An 18,244-nucleotide genomic window follows, 5' to 3' on the forward strand; every position below is an offset into this window, starting at 1 on the left:
GAATGCAATAAAGTTGAACATTGAGTAGGAAATTACCAAGTGATTTAAGGAATGCTAGTCCAAATTAGAATATAATAATAATTGGCTGATTATTTATACATCATTAGAAATTCTCTTTTCTGATACATTTCAATATTGTTTATAAGGAATTTGAAACAATGACTGTAAAGAAGTATAATTGTTTGCCCTAAAATGGGCTTTGAAAGCTTGTTTTTTAATCCAACTCTTAAGCTATCTTGACATGCGATATGGATTTAGGATTGTTTGATTGTTTTTTAATACAGTTTTGTCATCTAATTGTAGTTTATTAGGTTCTAGAATGGTTAAGATTTTCAGCTTGACTGAATTTTGTAATAGAAAAATCAATGCTACATAATGAAAAACTAAAATGATAAAACATGAGCAGAAAGTCTCCAAACAAATTAACAGCTGCACAAAATAATACTTTGTTATTTTTCTTTTAATGCTTTGTTATGTTCTTTTAAAGAATAGAGGAATTTTTGTCTTTCTTTTTCTGTGGCTTAGTTTTTTTGATGTCCCAAATAGCTTCTTTTTACATTTTTATCTGACTGGTAGACAGTGTGCTTTTCTCAGGATGATGAACTGAACATTTGTCATTGTCTAAAATATATAATGGATTCTGGAGGGAGCTGGCACAGAAAGATTACGGCTGCTATTAGTACAGCCCCTTTCCTGCAGAGCTTTCTGCTGTGCTCTTATCACTATGTAGCTCTGCTCCTTTTGCCTGCTGTTGATACAATGTTAAAAAATAGAGTTGGACCTAATTCAGGCATTCTCCATAAAAGTGAGTAACTCTGAGAGAGTTCCATGTATATCAGAATAATCTAGGAGTTAAAAAAAAAAGGCACACATGCATATCTATTATATCATCTCCACTTACCTGTGGAATCTTAGTGGTAGGGGGAATATGAAGGGAGGCAGATATATTTTGAAGGAAAAAAAAATTCCCTGGATGATATGGTTTATAATGGGCTTCTACTTGAGAATCATTGATCTAATTCAAGGCTCTCACACTGTGGTGTGAACCAGAACAGTAGTTTTAGCTTGAGAAAAAGGGCTTCTAAATCTATCAATATATTATAGCTCAATAAATTTTCACCATTTAATGTCATAGCTGAGATGATGGATTTTCTAACCAGGAGCTAAAGTTGCCAGAAATAAAAATTGTGCTGAATGTTTTGGTTGGGATTACTTTTTACTTGGCACTTAGCTGCTTTACATAAACCAAGCTAATTTCTTTCATAATTCAGACCTGTGCTTTGCACAGATATTTACTTGTACCTGTTCTCTCAATGTCTCTGAAAGCTATCTAGTACTAAATTAAACTAGAATTGGAAAATAAGAATTGGAAGTTTTCTTGATAAAAGGGTTTTTTTGCAATATTGCTATGATATGATGAAGGTATACATTTATCTTTTTGTAAACAAATAATATATATTAAAACTTGAAATTGTGAATGTGTTGACTTTGACACAGGTCTTGTTTAGAAATTCATGGTTCATTCTTATGAATCCTAGACTTTCTGTTTGGGTATTTGTCTGCCATGGAGACAATTACGAGAAAAAGTAAATGAGTAGACTTTAATTTTGGAGAAAGGAGTAAAAAACTCAATTATGTAATATATTAAGGGTGTGACTTTGATTACTTATGGGATTATAGTTCTTTCTAAGTTTGAAATACAGCTGCCAAAAATGTGGTCATAAAATATGGTAAGTGGGGGCTTCCCTGGTGGCGCAGTGGTTGGGAGTCCGCCTGCTGCTGCAGGGGACACGGGTCCATGCCCCGGTCCGGGAGGATCCCACGTGCCGCGGAGCGGCTGGGCCCGTGAGCCATGGCCGCTGAGCCTGCGTGTCCAGAGCCTGTGCTCCGCAATGGGAGAGGCCACAACAGTGAGAGGCCCGTGTTCCGCAAAAAAAAAAATATATATATATATGGTAAGTGGTACTTAAATTGTTAAATGGCAAAGCATGGATTACATAATAGTTATTTTGTTCTATTCCAAAAACTGAACTTCAAAAAAGGTTAGAATCAAACTTATCTATCACTTTTGTCATTAGGAATCCTTGGCTTTTTTTCATTGAGGTATAATTGACATTATCCGTTGACTCTTTTTTTTTCCTTCAATTTTATTTATTTATTTATTTACTTACTTACTTTTTGCGGTACGCGGGCCTCTCACTGTTGTGGCCTCTCCCGTTGCAGAGCACAGGCTCCGGACACGCAGGCTCAGTGGCCATGGCTCACAGGCCCAGCCGCTCCGCGGCATGTGGGATCTTCCCGGACCGGGGCACAAACCCGTGTCCCCTGCATCGGCAGGTGGACTCTCAACCACTGCACCACCAGAGAAGCCCTTATTTATTTATTTGCATGGGTTTTCTCTAGTTGTGGCAAGTGGGGGCTACTCTTCATTGCGGTGCGCGGGCTTCTCATTGCAGTGGCTTCTCGTTGTGGAGCACGGGCTCTAGGCGCACCGGCTTCAGTAGTTGTGGCACACAGGCTCAGTAGTTGTGGCTCGCGGGCTCAGTACTTGTGGCTTGCAGGCTCTAGAGTGCAGGCTCAGTAGTTGTGGTGCACGGGCTTAGTTGCTCCGTGGCATGTGGGGTCTTCCTGGACCAGGGCTTGAACCCGTGTCTCCTTCATTGGCAGGCAGATTCTTAACCACAGTGCCACCCATGATGTCCCTATCCCTTGACTCTTGATATTGCTTGCTTCTTATTTAGCTACTAAGATTTGTCAGTTTACCTCCTTAAATTCTTTTCCCCATGTATTTTTTTGAAAAATGGGTGGAGGGAGTTGGATGCTGAGCGGGGAGTGAAACTTATGCTTTTTACATATTCTTTTATACTGAGGCTTAATTGTTTTTGTTTGTTTGTTTACTGGACGTTTTAGAGCGGTTTTAGGTTCACAGCAAAATTGAGTAGAAAGGACAGAGATTTCCCATAAACCCTCTCACATATGCATAGACCCCCCCATTATTAATATCTCCCACAGAATAGTACATTTGTCACAATTGATGAGCCTACGTTGACACATTATCACCCAAAGTTCATAGTCTGCATTAGGGTTCAGTTTTGGTGTTGTACATTGTATGGGTTTGGACAAACGTATAATGACATATAATCACTACAGTATCATACGGAGTAGTATTAAGGCTTTTTAATCAGCAGGTATTCCTTTTGTAGTTCTTTCTTTTTAAATGAAAAAGGGAGTGGGGAGGGGAGCATATATTACTCCCTTTATACTTTATACTATGATTGTAAAACTCATATGGTAGACATGATGTGCTATAATATCTAAAGTTAATATGAATTTGCAGTCTGTCACAGTACCTGCTGTTTTATTGTTTGTGGTAAAAAACTAGAGGAAATGAATGTTTCTGTTCTTCATGGTTCTGTTGTCAAATCTCTTTGTCGTTCTGTACCCTGTCCGTCTGATGTTATTTACTCAAATCAATCTCTAATCCAGAGCTTTTTCTTAATCTCTGGTTCCTATTCTATAAATCTAATTGCCTGCTAGTTGAGGATGACCTACAGATACCTCAAATACAGTATATATAAAAGTGAATTCGTATTTTGTCATCTGTCTAATGTGCTGAAGCTGGAACCTGGTGTTATCTTTGACACTTTATTCATATACCCCTCATCTGAGCGATGCTATATTCTGTTGACTCTACCTTTGTATTTACTTCTCTCAATTTCTACAACCACTGGAAATTGTGTGAAGAGTTAGGACCTAGAGGCAGATATCTAGATTAGAATCCCAGCTCCGCCATTTATAGCTTCAGTTTCTTTAAAAACAGAGTTGTACAGTCCAGCAGTTGCACTATTGAGCATTTATTCCAGAGAAATTGAAACTTACATTCACACAAAAACCTGTACCTGAATGTTCATAGCAGTTTCATTCCTAATAGTCAAAAACTGGAAACAACCCAAATGTTCTTCAACAGGTGAATGGTTAAACAAACTGGCACGTTTATACTATGCAGCAATAAAAAGAATGAGCTGTTGATACATGTAACAACTAAGATGGATCTGAAGTGAAAAAAGCCACTCTCAAAAGGTTACATACTGTATGATTTCCTCTATATAGCGCTCTTGAAATATCAAAATTATAGAGATGAAGAGCAGAGTAGTGTTTGCCAGGAGTTAAGGATCAGGGAGAAGGGAGTGGGTGGCTACAAGGGAGCCTCTCGGTGATAGAACAGTTCTATATCTTAATTGTGATGGTAGTTACACATTATCTACATCTGTTATAAAATTGTATAAAACTACACACACATGCACAGACAAATGAGTGCTTGTAAAACTGGTGATATCTGAGTAACCCTTTGTGGACTATACCAATGTCAGTTTCCTGATATTTTACTGTATTTATGCAAGATGTTAACGATTGGGGGAAACTGGGCAAAGGATACATGGGACCTCCTGGCATGTAGTCTGGGAACTTCTTATGAGTCTGTAATTATTTTGAAATAAAAAGTTTTTAAAAAGGGTTGTATTAAGGATTAAATGAGCAAATACATATGAGGTTCTAGTTATAGTACTTGCTTGGTTCATCATAAATACATAATACCTCTACTATATATAAAATAGATAACCAACAAGAACCTACTGTATAGCATGGGGAACTATACTCAATATCTTGTAATAACATATAATGGAAAAAATCTGAAAAAGAATATATATATGTATATATACACACACACATATAAACTGAATAACTTTGCTGTATACCTGAAACTAACACAACTTTGTAAATCAATTATACTTCAAGAAAAATAAAAAATTTTTAAAAAGTCACCAAGGTGACATTCTATTAAAACAAATAAAATAAATATATAATGCAAATAATAGTAGCAGCAGCAGCAGTAGTAATGATAGTCTAGCCTTCTAACCTCTTACTAAGCCTCTCCCTAGGACTATTCCAGCAGTATTCATATTGGTCACTCTGCCCTCACAGGTCTTTCCTCCCTGTGGTCCACTCTACAGTGTAACCAGAGTTCTCTTTCTAAAGTGCCTATTACATATTACTTCATACAAAATTTTTTAATGGCTCCCCATTGTATTTTCATACATTAATTTCTTTTTTTTCAATCATAGTGGAAAGCAGCATTGGAGTTGGCATAGCTTCCAGGGTGCTATAACATATGAATTAAAGATAAAAACAGAAAAATCTAAAGCGATTGTTCTCACCTTCAAGAAGCTGTTATTTTAAGTGTTATCTTAAAGTTTATTTGATATTGCTGCCTGAAACACTACTGCAAAATTAAATGACTCAGGGCAAAAAGATTTATTGTTATTTTTCATGATTCTGTAGGTTGGCTAAGTTGTTCCTTTATTGGTTTCACTTGGCTGTCTCATGTAGCTGAATCCACCTGGAGGGTTGACTGAGTTAGAAGGTCCAAGATGTCTCCACCCACATGTTTGCACATGGTGCTGGCTGTCCATTAAGGTGCTTCAGTTCTTCTCAGTGTGACTTCTCATCTGGTGGGCTAGTCTGGCATCCTTACATGGCATTCTCAGGGTAGCATTCTATAAAGGTGAAGGTGGAAGCTGTAAGGCTGCAAGGCCTCTTTGAGGATTAGGCTTTGAAATTGTATAACAGCCCTTCCACCATATTCTAATGATCAAAGCAACTCACCAAGCTAGCCCAAATTCAAGGGAGTGGAAAAATGGAAAAGGACCTTTGTCGCAGACAATTTAGGATGCTATAATAAAGTACCATAGACTGGGTGGTTTAAACAACAAACTTCTATTTCTCACAGTTCTTGAACTTGGGAAGTCCAAGATCAAGGTGCCAGAAAATTTGTGTCAACTAGGGACCCACTTCCTATTTCCGAGATGGCTACATTCTCATTGTGTTATAACATGTGAGAGAGCTCTCTGGGGATCTCTTTTATAAGGACTCTAATCCCATTCATGAGAGCACTACCCTCATGACCTAATCACCTCCCAAAGGCCCCACCTCCTAATACCATCACACTGGGGGTTAGCATTTCAGTATATTTTGGGGAGACACAAAAATTCAGTCTATAACAATAGTCCACAGCGAGATCAGATTATTTTCTGTTTTCTTAATGTAAGGATGAACAACAGTCCAAAAAGTGGCACAGTCACTATAAAAATTTGAAAATGTTTGCTGAGATCTAACAAAAGTAAAAACACAAGTACCAAAGACATTAGATAGCAAGCCAAGAAGGACAGGTTCAAAATCTTCATGAAGTAGAATAATGTGCATAATATGTGGGAGAATCAGCCTTATCTAACTGTTGTGCTACAGTAGTGTTTCCTGAAAACTTGAAGGAGGTTCATCTGTATAAAGTTCACTGGGTTTTTATTTGAACAGGTTTTAAACAGCTGATTTAACATCTTCCATTAAACTGTTTATTTTTCCTAACCTCTCATTTTCCTATAATTTGGTTTTGGCCAGTCACAGTAAGCCACATTACTTTTCTAGAACATAACTCCCAACTGTTGGCAAGAAATTATAGTACTGCATTATGAAATCTTGTCAGTGTACTGAACTATTATAAACACCCCGCTGTCTGAACTGTAATGGTGGTGCACCCTCACAGAGTAGATTCTTTGGTCAGTCTTGCTTCCTACACTCCCCACCACCCCAATTACAGTGGAATATCCTAAACACTTTATTCTTAGCATTAAATTGAAGCATAACTGAGATGGCTTGTTGGCATCTTAGACCATAAATTTGTTCCTGCAGTCTCTTTCTTACCTTATCAGGTGGGAATAGTGTTTGGCTGCTAGAAACAGAGATAAGAAATAACCGTTGCTTAAATAAGGTAATAGTTCATTTCTCTGTCTTGTAAAAACAAATTCAGAAATAGTCTAAGACTGGTACAGCAACTCCATAGACTTGTCAAGGACCCATTCTCTTTCTCTCTTTCCTTTGCCATCCTTAGCATGTGGTTTCTATTCTGAAGATCACAGAATGGTTGCTGGATATCCATCCATGATCTAGGCAGAAGGAAGGAGGAAGAAAGGCAGAGGACAAAAGGGGCATACCTTCCATCTTTTAAGAAAACTTTCTAGGGACTTCCCTGGAAGTCCAATGGTTAGGACTCCATGCTTTCACTGCCGTGAGCCCGAGTTCAATCCCTGGTTGGGGAATTAAGATCCTGCAAGCCACATGTGAATGACAAAAAAAAAAAAGAAGGAAAGAAGCCTTTCTAGAATTCCCTACACGGTATTTCCTCAGATCTCATTGACCAGAACTTAGTCATTTGGCCATACTTAGCTATAAGTGAGGGTCAGAAATGGCTTTAGCTGATTGTATAGACTAGATCATTGCGAGTGGAGGTGTGGATCTCTATCGGATGGGAACTAGTAGTCTTTACCATACTTGCTGCCTGTCTCCTCAGCTGAGTCTGCCGCTGACTGACTGCTTGTTGCTGTTAGGCCCTTCACTCAATAGTCATGAACTAAGTGCTAACTGTGCTAAGCCCTGTCCCAGGAACTGGGAATACAGATACATCCGAGACGTCCTCCCTGTCCTGGAGAAGTTATGGATTTTACAGTTTTCCTGCCCTACCCTCCCACCAAGCAGTCACATCTCTCTCTAGGTATCGGGCGTAGGTATTGTTGATTTCTTCTGGTCTTTGGCTTGCCTTTTCACTCAGTTTCTTTTGATGACAGGTTTGATACAGTCCAATTTATTGTTGTTGTTGTTATGGTTATGGTTAGTGCTTTTTGTGTTTGCTTAAAAAATATTTGCCTGCTTCAAGGACATAAAGATGTTTTGCTATGGTTTTTTGTTTGTTTACTTTCACATTTAGACCTGCATTCTATTTGGAATTTACTTTTGTTGAGTTGTGTAAAGTTAGAGATTGTGATACACTCATTATTTTCTTTTTTTTTTTTTTCTCATTATTTTCTATAGGGATATCCAGTTGACCCAGCGTCTTTTGTTTAAAAGAATGTCTTTTCCCAACTGCACTGCAATTTGCCTTTGTCATAAATAAAGTAGTCTTATTTGTGTGTGACTTTCTAGGCTCTATTTTTTCATTGATAAGTTTTAGTTACTATACTTGTACAGCTAATTACTATGGCTTTATAACAGATCTTAATATTTTACAGTATAGTCCTCCAATTTTTTTTGTTTTTCAAGGTTGCTTTGACTATTCTTGGCTCCTTGTAGTTCCCTAGGGATTTCAGAATCGGCTTGTCAATTTCTCTTTAAAAGGAGAAGAGTGGGATTTTGATTATGGTAGCTTTGAAACTAGAAATCAATTGGGGGAGAATTGACATTTTTACTATGAGTCTTCAACCTGTGAACATGGTATGTCCTTCAATTTATTTAGACCCTTAAATTCTCTCAAAAATGTTTTCTTGTTTTCAGTGTAGTGGTCTTGCACATCTTTTGTTAGATGTCTTTCTTTTTTAAAAAAAATGCTGTTGGAAGTTGTGTTTTTATTTTCTTTATTTATTTGATTATTTTATTTTATTTACTTATTGTTTTCGGCTGTGTTGGGTCTTCGCTGCTGTGCGTGGTCTTTTCTCTGGTTGCGGCGAGTGGCGGCCACTCTTCGTTGTGGTGCGTGGGCTTCTCATTGTGGTGGCTTCTCTTGTTGCAGAGTACGGGCTCTAGGCACGTGGGCTTCAGTAGTTGCGGCACGTGGGCTCTAGAGCACAGTCAGTAGTTGTGGTGCATGGGCTCAGTTGCACCACGGCATATGGGATCTTCCCAGACCAGGGCTGGAACCCGTGTCCCCTGCATTGGCAGGCAAATTGTTAACCACTGCACCAGGGAAGCCTGAAGTTGTGTTTTTAAAAAACACTAGTTTACAGAAATATAATTGATTTTTATATATTAGCCTTTTATCCAGAAACCTAGATAAATTCACTTATTAATTCTAATAATTATTCTGTAGAATCTTCTGAATTTTCTTGGTACATATTTATATTGTCTATTAATAATATCATCTCTAAATAATGACCTTTTTTCTTTTCTGGTTATTATTCTTATATCTTTTTCTTGACTTGCTATAGTAGCTAGGCCCTCCAGCACAGTGTTGAATAGAAGTGGTGATAATGGTTATCTCTTTCTTCTTTTTTTTTTTTTTTTTTGGCGTCACTCTGCGACATGCGGGATATTAGTTCCCTGACCAGGGATCAAACCAGCGCCCCCTGCAGTGGAAGCGTGGAGTCTTAACCACTGGACCTCTAGTGAAGTCCCTCTTTCTTGTTTTCAACCTCAGAAAGTAAGTTTTCAATATTTTATCATTGACTGTGACACTTGTACAACCTTGGTGTTGTTTCCTCCTTAACTGTTTGGAAAAATCCACTGGTGAAACCATCTGCACTTGAGATTTTCTTTATGGAAAGATTTTTAATGATAGATTACATTTCTTTAATATCCATGATGCTGTATGGATATTCTGTATCTTTCGGTGTTGGTTATTTGTGTTTTTCAAGAAATGTGTTCATTTCATGCCAAGTGTCACATTTATTGGCATAAAGTTTATCATAACTTCTTGTCTTTTTGATGTCTAAAAAATTTCATAGTAATTTGTGTTTTCTCTAATAAGTATTACTAAGGGTTTGTCAATTTTATTAATCTTTTCAAAGAACCAACTTTTTAAAAAATATTTTATAATTTATTTGGCTGCGTCAGGTCTTAGTTGCGGCATGCGGGGTCTTTGTTGCGGCATGCAGGATCTTCTGTTGCGGTGCGCACAGGCTTCTCTCTGGTTGTGGCGCTCAGGCTCTAGAGCGCACAGGCTTAGTTGCCCTGTGGCCTGTGGGATCTTAGTTCCTTGACCAGGGATCGAACCCACATCTACTGCATTGGAAGGCGGATTCTTAACCATTGGACCACCAGGGAAGTTCCAAAGAACCAACTTTTTTTTTTTTTCAAAAAACCAACTTTTGACTTTGTTGATTTTTTTCCCTCTATTGTGTGCTTGTTTTCTGTTTCACTCATTTGCTATCCTCTCTGACCTCCAGAGATAGATATCTGTCAATAGATAAAACCACTGATTTTTTTTTTCAGCCTCTCTGCTAATATAGGCAATCTTAGCTTTGCAAGGTACCAGGTTAACTGAAACTCCTAAATGCATATAGGAACTATGTCTTTGCTTAATACATGCAAAGTAAGAACTCTCTACATATGAAAGAAGGCTACAGCTACATCCCACAAGCTTTAACATATCTTTCTTAGCACTGAGTTCGGCATTTTTACTAATTTTGGTTGTTTTTTTGGTTTTTTTGGCTGTGCTGTGCAGCATGTGGGATCTTAGTTTTCCGACCAGGGATCAAATCTGTGCCCCCTGCATTGGGAGTGTGGAGTCTTAACCACTGGGCTGCCAGGGAAGTCCCTAATTTTGGTTTTAATATCTTCTTTGACCCATAGATTATTTAGAAGTATAATTTAAAATTTCCAGGTAGTTGGGGGTTTTTTAGGTTTTTATTTATTAATTGTTGTTAATGATCTCTAGGTTACTTTGGTTGTGGTTAAAGAACATACTCTGAATGGCTCAGTTTTCCTGTTATTTGCCCTGTTGGGTTTCCTTGTTTTGTTTTGGCTTTTTCCTCAATTGAGAGCCTAGTATCTGTATCCTTAGCCTTGAAAGACTGTCAGAGACAGTCTTCCCAGCATAGCTCTCAAGTCTGCCTGCCTGCACTGCTTCAAAATCTGGTGATTGTCTTGGTGGTTCCGAATTCCCAAGGTACAAAAAGACAGTCTCCTTGGCACCAGCTGCCCCTTCCCAGAGTGTTACCAATTTCTTGTGTATCTTTCCAGAGACTAACAGAGAAAACTTGCTAGTCCTTTTCAAGTTTTTTCCCCACTGCAGAACTTCTCATGAAATAAAAATCCCATGCGATAGCCCAGTATATACGAGATGGTTGGAGTAGGAGGTCCTGACACATCTTCAGTTTGGAAACCATTGGAGACTTTACAATGATAATGTTGTTTAACTCCAAGAGAATATTATTGCAGTATTCTTTGTATTAAAAAATGTTTTGTGGGCTTCCCTGGTGGCACAGTGGTTGAGAGTCCGCCTGCCGATGCAGGGGACACGGGTTCGTGCCCCGGTCCGGGAAGATCCCACATGCCGCGGAGCGGCTGGGCCCGTGAGCTGTGGACGCTGAGCCTGTGCGTCCGGAGCCTGTTGCTCCGCAACGGGAGAGGCCACAACAGTGAGAGGCCCACGTACCGCAAAAAAAAAAAAAAAAGTTTTGTTAATGGACATATTTTAAAATGCTAATTTTCTTTTGGTGTTTTAGCTTTTAAAGTTGTGATAAGTTTTGAATCAAAGAAGTAGAGTATAATGTGGTCAACAAGTACATGATAATAGTTATTACTTTATGAGAAAAGTATACTTTTATCAATTTGAAAATGATTTTTAATATTTTTTGTGCCAAAAGTTCAAGTAACAGCATTTTCTATGTTCTTTTTCAAAATGATAAAATTTTCAGTCTGTGAAACTTATCCAAAATTATAATGTAGCCATTGATACTTATTTAAGCTTGATTTTATAGTGCATATTAAAATTTTAATGATCGTTGCGTGTGTGTGTGTATGTGTGTGTGTGATCACTGTAATATGTTTCAAAAGTTGGACTCAGAATTTTTGGCTGGGAAGTACTTATTTTTGTAGATTTTTCAGGTGAGGCTCCAGAAAATTTAACTTACTCGAAGTCTTTACAGATATTTAATGGTAAATTTGAAACTAAAACTCAGACTTCTTTTTTCCAAATCTAATGTCTTCTAAAATAGGTTTGATAATGGTACATAAGTATAGCCTAGTTATTATAGAAAATTTAAAAATAATCCCAATTATTTTTAAAATTAGATAAACTATATTATAAATGCCTTTTCAAAATTGTTCTTTCTCCTTTATATTACATTCTTGAGGATATTCTCTCTCACTATTTCACAGTTTTTTGTTTTCATTTTTTATAGAGTTGGAAAACATTTAAGTCTCAACAAATGAATTCCACACTTGAACTCTGCCGCATTCCTGTGCCACCTCCTCCATTGGAACACTGATCTTAGAACGGAGGTAAAATTATAGAATTTAACTTTGTAAAGGGTAAAGAATGAAGTTCCCATAGTCAGACATGTTAGAATTTTTGGTAATTTTTTGTGGGTAGCTTCTATATATTAAGCAGTTTTACCTAGGAGAATAGTCACATCTTAATTATTGCCTTTGAATTTTACTTTTGAAAGTGTTTCCTTTTTAATAGTTGTGTCTTTTAACTTTTTTGTTACCTAAATATTACAGCTCTTGAATTACTGAGTTTATTCAGCATAATTGTATTATCTAGCTACATCTAGATCAGTGCTGATCATAGAATTTCTTTGATAATGTCTGTGTTCTACATCTGTGCTGTCCAATATGGGAGACACTAGCCACATGTAGCTACTAAGTGCTTGAAATGTGGCTAGTGCAACTAAGGAATTGATTTTTTTTTTTTAATACAATGTTAGTTTTTTTTTTTCAGTTTTTTGGCTGTGCCACGTGGCTTATGGGATCTTAGTTCCCCAACCAGGGATTGAACCCAGGCCTCCTGCAGTGGAAACGCAGTCTTAACCACTGGCCCACCAGGGAATTCCCAGGAATTGATTTTTAAATTTTATTTTTTTTTAATTAATTAAAACTAACTGGACAGTGCAGCTCTAGTTTTTTCCTTAGGGAATTTGGTATTTACAGTACAGTAATAGCACATGTTAAGTGCTTTGTTTTTTATTTATACCTTGAAATATCTAGATAGTTTTTGGTCTAGTTTGAAAATTTTCAGTAGCATAGCCATTTTTTTACTGTCATATGTTGCTTGATCATTGTATAGGTTTGTTTATACAATAATTTTGGTCCATTAGAAACCCTTGAGAGCAGTTATAATTTTGCTCACTGATGTGTTAATTTATTTAATCTTTAAAAAAAAAAAAACTTTGACATAGGTACTTATATTATCCCCATTTTATAAATGAGGGATTTGAGGCCACAGGTTAGGTAAGTAACTTTCCCAAGGAAACACAACTTGTAGGTCAAGGAGGTAGAATTCAAACTCAGGCAGTCTAGAGCAAGAGCCTGTCTTCTTTAACCATTAGGCCGTACTGCCTGTTATATCCTTTTTCTCTCTAAATTGACAATTCCTAAAAAAGAATATATATGCTGACTATCAGCTAAGACACAATTTCTACCAGTGTTGTTAATGGAGAACTTACTGTACTTGTGCAAGTACTGTGAGTTTGCTTCCTGGCAAGTAGTTATTGACCTCTTTCAGATCATGTTCCAGCAATTTATTATTTTTTTCATTATGTTTTATTCAGGGCTTGCTAATAAAGGTTGCCATTACCATGGTCACCAAAAAGATAATCATTTTCTGTGATATCCTCTTTATTTTGCTTCATACTCTGGAAGTGAGGCAATATGGGCCCGAATTGATCTGCATGCTAGAATATCAGTTTGACTTTTGCTTTTAAATATAGGTTTTAAACTAAAAATAGAACTACCATATGACCCAGCAATCCCACTACTGGGCATATACCCTGAGAAAACTGTAATTCAAAAAGAGTCATGTACCACAATGTTCATTGCAGCTCTATTTACAATAGCCAGGACATGGAAGCAACCTAAGTGTCCATCAACAGATAAATGGATAAAGAAGATGTGGCACATATTTACAATGGAATATTACTCAGCCATAAAAAGAAACGAAATTGAGTTATTTGTAGTGAGGTGGATGGACCTAGAGACTGTCATACAGAGTGAAGTAAGTCAGAAAGAGAAACAAATACTGTATGCTAACACATATAAATGGAATCTAAAAAAAAAAATGGTTCTGAAGAACCTAGGGGTAGGGCAGGAATAAAGACGCAGACATAGAGAATGGACTTGAGGACATAGAGACAGGGAAGGGTAAGCTGGGGCGAAGTGAGAGAGTGGCATGGACTTATATATACTAACAAATGTAAAATAGATAGCTAGTGGGAAGCAGCTGCATAGCACAGGGAGATCAGCTCGGTGCTTATGACCACCTAGAGGGATGGGATAGGGAGGGTGGGAGGGAGACGCAAGCGGGAAGAGATATGGGGATATATGTATATGTATAGCTGATTCACTTTGTTTTAAAGCAGAAACTAACACACCATTGTAAAACAATTATACTCCAATAAAGATGTTAAAATAAATAAACAAATAAAATAAATAAATATAGCTTTTATACATCAGATGATGGGATGGGTGTAACAGTAGAAGAAATGATTTTCAGAATTCCATAGTCTGTTTAAATAAAAAGAGGGCTTGCAGTATGTTTATAACTGTGTTTGTAGCTACCTCTAAATACTAAAAGATGCTGATTCTAGTTAGAAAACATATATTTAAAAAATTTCTCTGTAACTAGTACTGTTCTGTTTTCCAAATGAAGGCACTAAAATATATTTATAGGATTTTAGATTTAGAAAGTAATTTATCATTGTAGTGACCTGAAGCCCAAAAGGTTTAAGCGATTTGTCCAAGGTCATATAAGCTATGTGGTTCATTGATTCAATGAATATACATTAAGTATCTGTCATATGTCTAGATACCATAATATACTTGTTAGCATTGAGTCCATAGTGAGCCCTCAAATGCTAGCAGAACAGAAAAGGACCCTGTTCTCATGGAATTTGTGACCTGATGGGAAAGATAGACAATAAGGTTTAATATACAAGGTATAAAATCCAAAGCCCTAGGAAGGAAATGAACCATATATGTTGGAATGGAAAATACTGGAGAAGGGAGAAAGGGCTCCTATTTAGATAAAGTGGTCAAGAAAGGCCTGCTGAGATTAACAGGATTGGAAGGAGCCAGTTATTTAAATAGCGATTGTAGGACAGCATTCCAGGCTGGAACAGTCCACACAGAATCCCTAGGGTGAAGGTGTGCATGAAACTCTAGAGGAACTGAAATGAGAATATGGCCAGAACATAGGAAGCTGTGGTGGGGGAGAAGTATGAGCTGTAAGAAAGGGACCACGTTACATTTTTCAACCATAGATTTTATTTTATTTATTTTTTTAAAGTAAGGGGTTTTGGTCTTGTTTAGTTTTTTTATTTACTTATGGCTGCCTTGGGTCTTTGTTGCTGCACACGGGCTTTCTCTAGTTACGGGGAGCGGGGACTACTCTCCGTTGCCATGCTCAGACTTCTCATTGCACTGGCTTCTCGTTGCAGAGCATGGGCTCTAGACGCACAGGCTACAGTAGTTGTGGCATGTGGGCTCAGTAGTTGTGGCATGCAGGCTCAGTAGTTGTGGTGCATGGGCTTAGTTGCTCCGTAGCATGTGGGATCTTCCTGGACCAGGGATAGAACCCGTGTCCCCAGCATTGGCAGGTGGATTCTTAACCACTGTGCCACCAGGGAAGCCCAAGGATAATTTTTAAAAGTCTTATGTGATTATATGGATATGCTTATGCTCTTATCCTTTAAACATTTTGTTTCATTTTAATAAAGGATTGTGTCTTACTTCCTACTTAAATTTGTTAATAAATTACTGTCTTAAAATTAGTATCATTAAAATTGGGGAAATACGTTAGTGTTTTGGTTATAATTATTATTAACACCACTATGTTCTTCTATCTAAAGTTAATTAACTTGCAGTCATTTAAAAAATGGTATTGGTAGAAACTAAAGTGATTTGGTGTGCCAAATTTGTGGTTATAGGAGAGATCATACAGGAATTTAAAATAAGAAATTTAACCTGGATGTGATACTTTTTTTTTTTAACTGAAGGGTGGTCATCAGGATTACTTGGAAAACTTTTTCAAAATATATATTCCGGGCCCTATATCAGATAAGGATTCTGATGCAGTATATATTACATTTAAAAATTTTGTGTTTCTTTCAAAAAATAATGTTTGGTTTTCTTTTTTATTTTAAGAGCTGTGCTGATGTTTTTTGTAAAGAGTTTGAAAAACATTTTTGATTAATTGTACTTGCTTTTTCTTATCCCTTTCTATAACGTAGTCAACATTTTAAAAAACCTTCTAATTCATTGTAGTTAGTAAAAAGATAACTTATTAGTTTATAAATTTTTCTTAAAACATAGAAGTCTTAATTTAAGCGATTTTCAGTATTTTAAATATTTATCTAAAAACTTGTTCGTTTTGATTTTTTTTTTTTTTTTTTTTTTTTGTGGTACGTGGGCCTCTCACTGTTGTGACCTCTCCCGTTGCGGAGCCAACTCCAGACGCGCAGGCTCAGCGGCCATGACTCACGGGCCTAGCCGCTCTGTGGCATGTGGGATCTTCCTGGACCGGGGCACGAACCCATGTCCCCTGCATCGGCAGGCGGACTCTCAACCACTGCGCCACCAGGGAAGCCCTCGTTTTGATTTTTTAAGAAAGTGTTTATTTTTATGTGTGTAACAACAGCTAATTTGAAATAATGAAAAAGAATCACAGTCGCAGCAGGAAAATATAAACTTTTAACCCTTGAACAACACTGGTTTGAACTGTGCAGATACATTTATACTCAGATTTCTTTTCAATAAATATCAATCATGCAGTGCTACACAATGCATGGTTGGTTGAATCTGCTGATAGGGAGGGCCAGCTCTGGGACTTGAGTATTGTTGGATTTTGGTATCTGCAATGGGTCTGGAACCAGTTGTCCACAGAAGATTATACTTAGGAATCAATTTAATTTGAATGTGTTAATCTATATGAAGAAAACACAAAATTTATACAGACATATAGAAGATTTTTATTAAAAAAATATTTATTTATTTGGCTATGCCGGGTCTTCATTGCAACACGCAGGATCTTTTAGTTGCGGCATGTGGGATCTAGTTCTCTGACCAGGAATCAAACCCGGGCCCCCTGCATTGGGAGCATGGAGTCTCAACCACTGGACCACCAGGAATTCCTAAAAGAAGATTTTTAATAAAGAGCAGTGCCATGCTTCTGTATTGGATAACTCAATTAGGTGAAGATGTCACTTGAAATTAATTTGTAAATTTAATTCCAATAAGGATAGAGTATGGGAAAGAAACTTATCATTAGAAGTCTAATATTCAACTGGAAGAATAAGCAGGCAATAATAATAAAATACATTTTTAGGAAAAAGAATTATTATGGGACTTGTACTATTATAAAGTGCATTATAAAGCCACATAATTAAAATATTATAGTCCCGGTACCAAATTAATGGGAAAAGTAGCTCAGAAATAGTTCCAAATATACATGGGACTTTTAGTGTATGATAAAAATAGTGTTGCAAGTTAGAAAAAAATGGACATGCAAACAAGGTGTTAGAAGAACTGAGAAAACAGTTTTTATTGGGAGAAAACATTGTTAGATCTTAATCTCATATTGCATTCTAAAATAACTTTCAGGTTGTTTAAAGAGTAAACTGTAGATGTGGGGTTTTTTTGTTTTTTGTTTTTTTTTTGCGGTACGCGGGCCTTTCACTGCTGTGGCCTCTCCCATCGCGGAGCACAGGCTCCGGACGCGCAGGCTCAGCGGCCATGGCTTACGGGCCCAGCCGTTCCGTGGCGTGTGGGATCTTCGCAGACCGGGGCACGAACCCGTGTCCCCTGCATCGGCAGGCAGACTCTCAACCACTGCGCCACCAGGGAAGCCCTAGATGTGGTTTTTAACTTTAGAAGATTCAAGCCTTTACTAAACAAGCGACTGATTTTTAAAATACAGTAAAATATATTGTGGTATCTTTTTTGCCATGCCTCTTTCAAATACATTACAGCATTCTGTGTATTAAATTTTTAATGTTTTGGTAACTAGTACTCACTTGAATGTTCTGATACCGATTTTTGTTGTTCTAGTTTTAAAAGTCATATACATCATATAAACAAATGTAGAAAAATTGAGTTATTTAGATTTAGATTTTTTTTAGATTTCAGTGCTAAGGTATTAACTTTATAAATAGAGCAGGAAGAAATTATTTTGTATATGTAACAATCGTATGCTCTTTAAAATTATATGATGGATTATGGTTTTGAGAATTTATTTGTATTTGCATATGCTATTAATAATATTTATATCCTGTGACCTTAAAAATTCAAATTCAAGGGCTTCCCTGGTGGCACAGTGGTTGAGAGTCCGCCTGCCGATGCAGGGGACACGGGTTCGTGCCCCAGTCCGGAGGATCCCACATGCCGCGGAGTGGCTGGGCCCATAAGCCATGGCCGCTGGGCCTGCGTGTCCAGAGCCTGTGCTCCGCGGCAGGAGAGGCCACAACAGTGAGAGGCCCGCGTACCAAAA

The 18,244-nt window shown here is 37.4% G+C and overlaps 1 protein-coding gene across 7 annotated transcripts in view; it reads left to right on the plus strand.

Moving 5' to 3' along the window:
• HYCC2 (hyccin PI4KA lipid kinase complex subunit 2) overlaps positions 1-18,244 on the plus strand; it is a 73,236-nt gene that overhangs the window by 2,102 nt on the left and 52,890 nt on the right. For 5 of the 7 annotated variants that reach the window (XM_060302069.1, XM_060302073.1, XM_030855010.2 and 2 more), the window contains exons 3-4: positions 9,135-9,238; positions 11,943-12,042. The gene's annotated coding sequence lies outside the window, so the exon portion shown is untranslated. The remainder of the gene's footprint in view (positions 1-9,134; positions 9,239-11,942; positions 12,043-18,244) is intronic. The other 2 variants (XM_060302072.2, XM_060302071.1) reach the window with 1 other exon arrangement.

The sequence above is a fragment of the Globicephala melas genome, chromosome 7 (genome assembly GCF_963455315.2).
Source record: "Globicephala melas chromosome 7, mGloMel1.2, whole genome shotgun sequence".
In the NCBI taxonomy this organism is placed as follows: domain Eukaryota; kingdom Metazoa; phylum Chordata; class Mammalia; order Artiodactyla; family Delphinidae; genus Globicephala; species Globicephala melas.